This window comes from Geospiza fortis, unplaced genomic scaffold, assembly GCF_000277835.1.
Source record: "Geospiza fortis unplaced genomic scaffold, GeoFor_1.0 scaffold145, whole genome shotgun sequence".
Classification (NCBI taxonomy): Eukaryota; Metazoa; Chordata; class Aves; order Passeriformes; family Thraupidae; genus Geospiza; species Geospiza fortis.
In genome coordinates, this window is record NW_005054362.1 from 3484501 (window position 1) to 3491330 (window position 6830).

A 6830-nucleotide genomic window follows, 5' to 3' on the forward strand; every position below is an offset into this window, starting at 1 on the left:
CGGGCCCCAGCGAGCGGCAGTGGGAGGGCGGCGGGCTCGGGCCGCAGCGCATCGTTCAAAAGAAACACCAAGCGTCGAGACAACGAAATGGAGGAAAAATGGCCGAGCCCCGGCCGGCTGCAAAGGCCGGTGGAGGACGCCAGGCCCCGATCCGCAGAGAACCCGAGCCATCGCTGCCAAACACATCCCTGCTCCTGGGGGAAAGCAAGATGGGGCCGGAGGATGGCTGCTTTCTGTGCAGTGCCCCTCCATCTTACAGATTTCGGAGCAGTCAGGGCTTCCCGTCGTAGTAAAGAAATTTAAGTTTGCCTTGAGCTGATGGGTAAAATATTTAAGCTCAAGATGCCAGTTCTCCCCTCGCTCCGTGTTGCCTGTCCACCATCAGCAGGCTCCCTGCAGAAATCCAGGGTGCAGTGGTTGTGTGTGGAACCTGCTTGGTGCAGAGTGGGAATTTCACCAAACCAAAACCCATACACAAAAATAAAGCCTGGTCTGTCCTATTAAAAAAAAATGCACATACAAGATTAGTAAGAGCAGATGCAACTTGAAAACCAAGAGCTAAATTGATTTATAGCCATGGTTACTCGAAATGCTCAGAGTTTAATCTATTCATAGAAATGCTCTAGAAATCCCACAGGATTCCAATGGAATAAAAAGGAGCCGTGCTCTTAGGCAGGCATTATTTATACACCTTGCTCCTAAAGCAACAGCTTTCCTATGCAGTTGGAAGAGTTGTGGGTGGCAGCACACAATGGTAAAAAGATAAAATATTGAACAGCTTTCTTAAATTAGCATTTTCCTTACATTTTACCTTTTAAACTGATTGTTTTGTTTTACCTCACAGGCCCAGGTAGCCTTGTGGTTAACACTTCATGAGCTAGATGACAGATCCTACCTAAAATGGGCTCAGCATAAAGAATTTTCCCATTGAAAATACTCTTAACAGAGATGGTGATTTAAAGAAATTTCATTTTTTAATCCTTTCAATGAACTCATGAGATGCTTCACTCTTTCACAGTCACAGAACTGAGAGAGAAGGACGCTGAGGATTTCTGGAGCCCAAGAGTTCCTCTGGGAGACATCAGCACCTGCAGAGCCAAAGGTTACCACTGGCACCAATTTTGGGAGCATTTTCTGTAAGAGCAGGGATCTGGGTCACTGTATGTGATGGGATAAATAAAGCCCTAAGAGCAGCTAAGAAAAATCCTTTCTATATATTTGTGTAAAAATCACTAGCATGAAAAACCAATATAAGACAATATATAACAATACAGAAGTAGTAATAATAATAATAATAGTTGTAGTAGTATATAGAAATAGATAAAAATATAAGAAATATATAGAGCCCAAAAGAGGCTACAAAAATGTTGAAGGGTCTGTGCAGGGCCAGAATTGAACTGGAAAATCCTCATGGGTCCCTTCCAACTCAGGATATTCCATGATTCTGTGAAACAATCTCTTTAGGGTGCTGTTTCTACGTTGCACAGCTTTGGGTTAGTCCTGAACCTTGAGCAGCTCTGAAAAGGAAGTTGTTAATAAAAAGCACAAGGAAGTCTGATAAGAGAGTGAGTAGAACCCATCCAGGTCACTTAACGTGGGGTTTTTAGAGGACAGCACTTCAGTGCTTTTCCAGCCTGGAGTGCTCACAGCTCACAGCAGTTAGTGACCATTTCTGTGGCTGAAGGTGAAGAACCACAAAAGCACCTGCAGCAGTTTGAAGGGGCTGTGGGGCAAAGACAGAGCCCTTGATAGTCAAAAATGTTAAAAAACACAGAACCAAGTTCCACAGGCAGAGACAGCCTCTAAGGCATGACGTGAGCACAGTAAAGTACATTTTAGGGTGACATTACAGGCTCAGAAAGCAGGGTATGAATAGGCTGGTGTTCACATCCTCAGGAATGACTCAAGAGCAGTTGCAGTTTGACTTGTTTTCCCCTTCAATGTATTCTTTGTTTTCTTAAGCTCTGTTTGGCTTTCGTTGTGCCCTCCCTTTTTTCTTTGTTGAGCATCCTTATAAAAAAGCAGGTTAAAAGTAAATATAGACGTGATCATTTAAAATAGCTCAGCAGTGACCACCAGAGAAGCTGCAGGGTGGTTCCCAGTAGCAGCCAGCTTCTCCAGGGACACTGCTCTTCCTATGTCTGCAGTGACCTCCCCAAATTCCTATTGTAATGGGGTTCTGCTGCTGTTAGGGCACATCATTCCCTTTATTTTCTCCTGAATATGCTTTTCTTGATAGCCCACCATTCTCAATATTTATTATTTTATGGCTTGGTTTTATCGATTTCTCACCCTTTTTTTTGCTCTTCCCCACCATTTACAGCTGACACTTTGGATGTCAATGATGTGACAAAGAGCAGCCAACAGTGGATGTGGTGGTTTAGCTGGAGAAAAATTCAGGATTCAGTCAAGAAAGAAAGGAAGCAATTCCTAATGGAGAATCACGTTCCCTTTTGCCTCTCCTGGTGGATCCAGGTTAGAGCTGCTCCTTTCCAGGACTGCTATCCCTTTCCCTCCAGATGTGAGACTACGTGTGCAGGCTGTATTTGCATGTGGAGATGAATGAGGCTGATAATAGCAGCACTTAGCAGGAAGTGCCTGTGATGTAACATTTCCTTGATCTAACCTACTGTTGGTCTTGTGCTGCCTTCCCTGAGCTACCCGGGGTGATCCTCAGCAGCATCCAGCAAGGCAAAACACGCTTGGCTACACAGGGACAGCAGCACAGGCACGGGGCTTTGCTCTGAGCAAAATCAGCTGCTGGAGAAGCTCAGAGTTTTCTCTTCCCTGAAGATTTCAGTTGTTCAGTGCCATTATCCCCACCCCTCCTCTCAGAGGGTGAAGCTTTGTGGGCAGTGCTGTGAGCACGGGGATCTCCAAACACTTAGGAGGAAATTAAGAGAACAAATGAGGTGCTGACACAGAGGCAGCGCTTCCCGAGATACGATGTAGCTCGTCAGCAAAGCTGTCCTCAGTTCTGACTGAGGACACACCCCTGGCCAGACCAGAATTGGTACCACAGCAAAACCAAACCCCAAATTCCAAACCAGCCACGTGGGACAGCTCCTGCCCCCTCTGCCTTTCCCCCTCACTCTGATCTTCCCTCCAGCTCCCAGATTCCCAGCTCAGCTCGGAGCAGCGACCAGCTCCCATCAGATGCAGTTTTTGATCTGCACTTGCAATTTTATTGCCATTTCTTCCCAATTCTCAGCCCTGCAGCTCAGTGCAGCCAGGGTGATGGATGTCCCTGCTGGGCCATGCATTTCCTGCTGCTTCTCCTGCAACCCAGAGGAGATGAAGTGAAGTGCTGATGGCCATGGAGCTCTGGAGGGAGGCACAGAAGTGCCAGAGCTTCTGCACCCATTATCAACATGAATGACCCTTGCTTTCAATTTCCACAGGCCTTGGACACAACAAGGGCATTTCCTTCCTCAGCCAGCAAAGCTCCAGGATCCATCTGATGAAGCCATGGCTCTGCAGTGATTATTGAGACAGAGCTGCAAACTGGGAGACACTAACCCTGCCCAGCAAAGCACCAGGAAATCGCCAACCAGGCGCTTTTTGCCTTTAGATTTCACATTTTTAGGAAAAGGAGGGGGGAACCCAGCCTGGCTCCTGCTAAGCAGCAGCAGCAGCACACAAAGCAATCGGTATGCCAAGATTTAGCTGTTAAATCCCTCAAGATCTGGTGCTCACAGAGCATAAACAACCTTTGCCTCCCAGCCTGGCTGAGCTGTACCTCCAGGCTTCCCAGCACAGCCACACAGACCCTCCCATACCCATCCTCTCCCCAGCCCTTTGCTGAGGCTGCCGTGCCAACAAGAAAGCCAGTTGCCATGGCATTTTTTCCCCCTACAGACAGATGTCCATTAAAAACCAAGTCAGCCTCAGGTTTGCTTCACAGAGCAGCTTTCAGTTATTATTACCAGCCTGCAAGGAATTTCCTCTGTAGCCCTTCACCTCGGATGTTCAAATGCACTTCAGGATTAATCCCTGGGGATTAGGAGGAAACTACTACAGAGCAGGCACAGGTATGCTCAAAGGACAAATTTAGGATTATGATTGTGGTTCATGTTTTTGGCAGATGACAACCACATGACTGTGTTTGGAAAGGGTTGAATTTGTTACCTCTGGTGCTCTTTCCCCTGTTCACTGTGCTAAAATCATCAGGGAAATTGGAAGTGAGATGTGAAACTTTCCCCTCCTCAGGGATGTCTCACCTGAGGCTCAGATCTGGGATTTTGGCTTCAGGAGGAACCTGCCTGTCCTGGACAGGGGCATCATCCAAGGCTCCATCCATGGAGAAGGGAAAGCCCAGGCAGCTTCTGTGAGCAGGGCCAAGCACTTCCAGCAACCACATGGCTCAAGGAGCCAATTCCTTGGCCACATTTCTATTGAAGAATGGAAAAAGGGATGAATGCATCCCATGCTCCCCCTCAGCCCATCGTGGGGGCCAAGGGCCTGTTGGAAATGTCCCTTGGGAAAAGCAGAGGAGCTTCCTACTGCAGTGTTGGCAGCACATCCCCAGCATCTCTGCAGGGATGGGTTTGAAGGGAACAGTCAGGTATTTTTATTTGGACTCCAACAGTGCTGAATGTGTGAAAATTAGACACTGAAATTTAACTGTACAGTGGAATTAGTGTTCCGTACTTAGCACTGCAGTGCTGGAAATCCTTGGTGATGTCCAGGGAGGGATCTCCTCTCTCACATCTGGCTCTGAACTTGGCAGGGCTTCCACAGCATTCCTTGTTTAAGCTGTGGCACTGGGAAACCTCAGCCTTCAGAGATTTTGGAGCCACCATTGCAGCTCAGAGCCCTGCATGCAGGCTCACAGGGAGGTTTCCACAGGAGCCTGGATCTCTGAGGGAGCCGAGTGCCACAATTCCAGCTGCAGGAATGACAGCTCCTCGTGGCTCTGGGAAGCAGCAGGGGCTGAGCACACCCTGGCTGCAGGGTCCCAAGGGAGAACTCCCTTCCAGCCTCTCAGTCACTTCCCAAGGCGACACATTTGGATTTCTCCACTCGGTTACAGCAAGAACAGCTGCAAATATGATCAAAAATATCTAATCCTCTTAACTGCTTCTGCAGTTTGACTCGATCACTGCAGAGGAAAATGCTGTGATTGCAGAGTGCTGCCTGCATTCCCACGTAAGCCTCGGCTTTTACACCATTGATCGTTCCTCCACATTGATTTTTTGGAAGCAGGAGGAAGTGTTTGGTTCCTTGTGATGAAACTGAGGGGGTTTTTCAGGAAGGGTTGGAGGCCAGGAGCTCCCAGATCCCAGGGCAGCACCTGCCTCTTGGTGCTCCTGCACTGACCAAGCAGAATCCAGCTGGGATTTGTTCTTCACCAGAAACCAGATCACGTTTGAAAGCTGCCAAGGAGAATTGCTTGGGAAAAGTCCTCTTTGCTCCTTGTGCAAGCCCTGCACTTGCAGAGGGAAACTCTTGGCACAGCTGTGCTTGGACAAGACCATCCAGCTTCCCCTCCAGCTGCAGCAGCATCCCTGTCTCCTGTGGATAACTGTGGATAACTCCAGCTCACCCATCTTGCTTGGCCACATCTCCCACTCAGCTCCTCCAGCTCTCACAGCTGAACCCCACACAGACCAGGGATTCCAGCCAACAGCACCAGGAGTTTCTCCAGCCTAAGTTAATTCTGTTGGCCGGAGATTCCCACAGTGCAGAGGAATTGTTCTGGGAGATCTAATCCTGGTGTAGATGCTGAAAGGATTTATTGTGGGTTTGGTTTAGTTTTGCAGAGCTCTGACACACAGATCATGAAGCTGCTTTGGAACCTCAGTCACACCTGTAAGTGGGATCTCCCAGCACCCCAAAGAGGAGCCTTTCCCAAGAGGAAACCCAGAGGGTTTCCTTCACCTGCTTAAACCCTCTGCTGCACATGGCAAGAGGTTCTTCTTCCCCAAAGAATGTCCCACATCAGTGGAGACTGATAAATATCACAAATAACACATAAAAGAGGGAAGAGGAGACTGGGAGGCAGAGGCCTGTAAATTGTTGTCAAAAGCATCATCTTTACATCCAGGAGGCCAAGGTATGTTCCACACTGACATTGTCCTCCAAGGCCATTGCCACCACATAGGGACACAGAAAACAGGCAAAGAAACCAGCTCATTGCAGTCTGTCTCCAGGAAAAATCAGCACAACCAGGATCTCAGGCTGGCGATAAAGCACGTGCTTAACACAGCTCATCCTCACCCACTGCCCTCGGGCCCACAAACCCAGAGAATCTCTCCAATCACCAAACCAGCAAATTACTGAATCTGCAAAGACCAAAATCTCAGCTTCCTGGTGAGCTCAGAGCTCAGCTCCCAGCAGCAGCAGCAGCAGCAGCAACAAGGTTTTCCACAGCTTCCCAGCCTCAGCACAGCTCAGGAAACCCTCCCCAAAGAGCCCCCACCTACCTCAGCTCCAGCTCCAGCTCAGCTGCAACCCCCCAGGAGCAGCAGCTTTGGAGGAGCTGTTGGCCCTGAAGAAGTTTCAACAGGGCCCAATTTCCTGGTGGGGAAGTAAACATTGTTCTCCCGGAGGTGTTTGATGTTTTTCACCAGCTTGGGATGGAAGGAGTTTGACTCTCCAGCTCCCTGGGAGAAGGTGGAAGGAAACCATGCGAGTGTGTTGAGGTTTGTTGTCTAACTCAATTAACCAATTACTTCCAGGTCAAGAAGGGGCAAAGCTATAACTGCTCTTGCTGCTATAAATAATGTTTGCTCAGGGGTGGTGCAGGGGCAGGAAGCTGTAGGTGTGGGGTTTCTGCTGGAATGAAAGCAAATATCTCTGATTGCTTCCTGCTCCCAGCAAACCTGTCC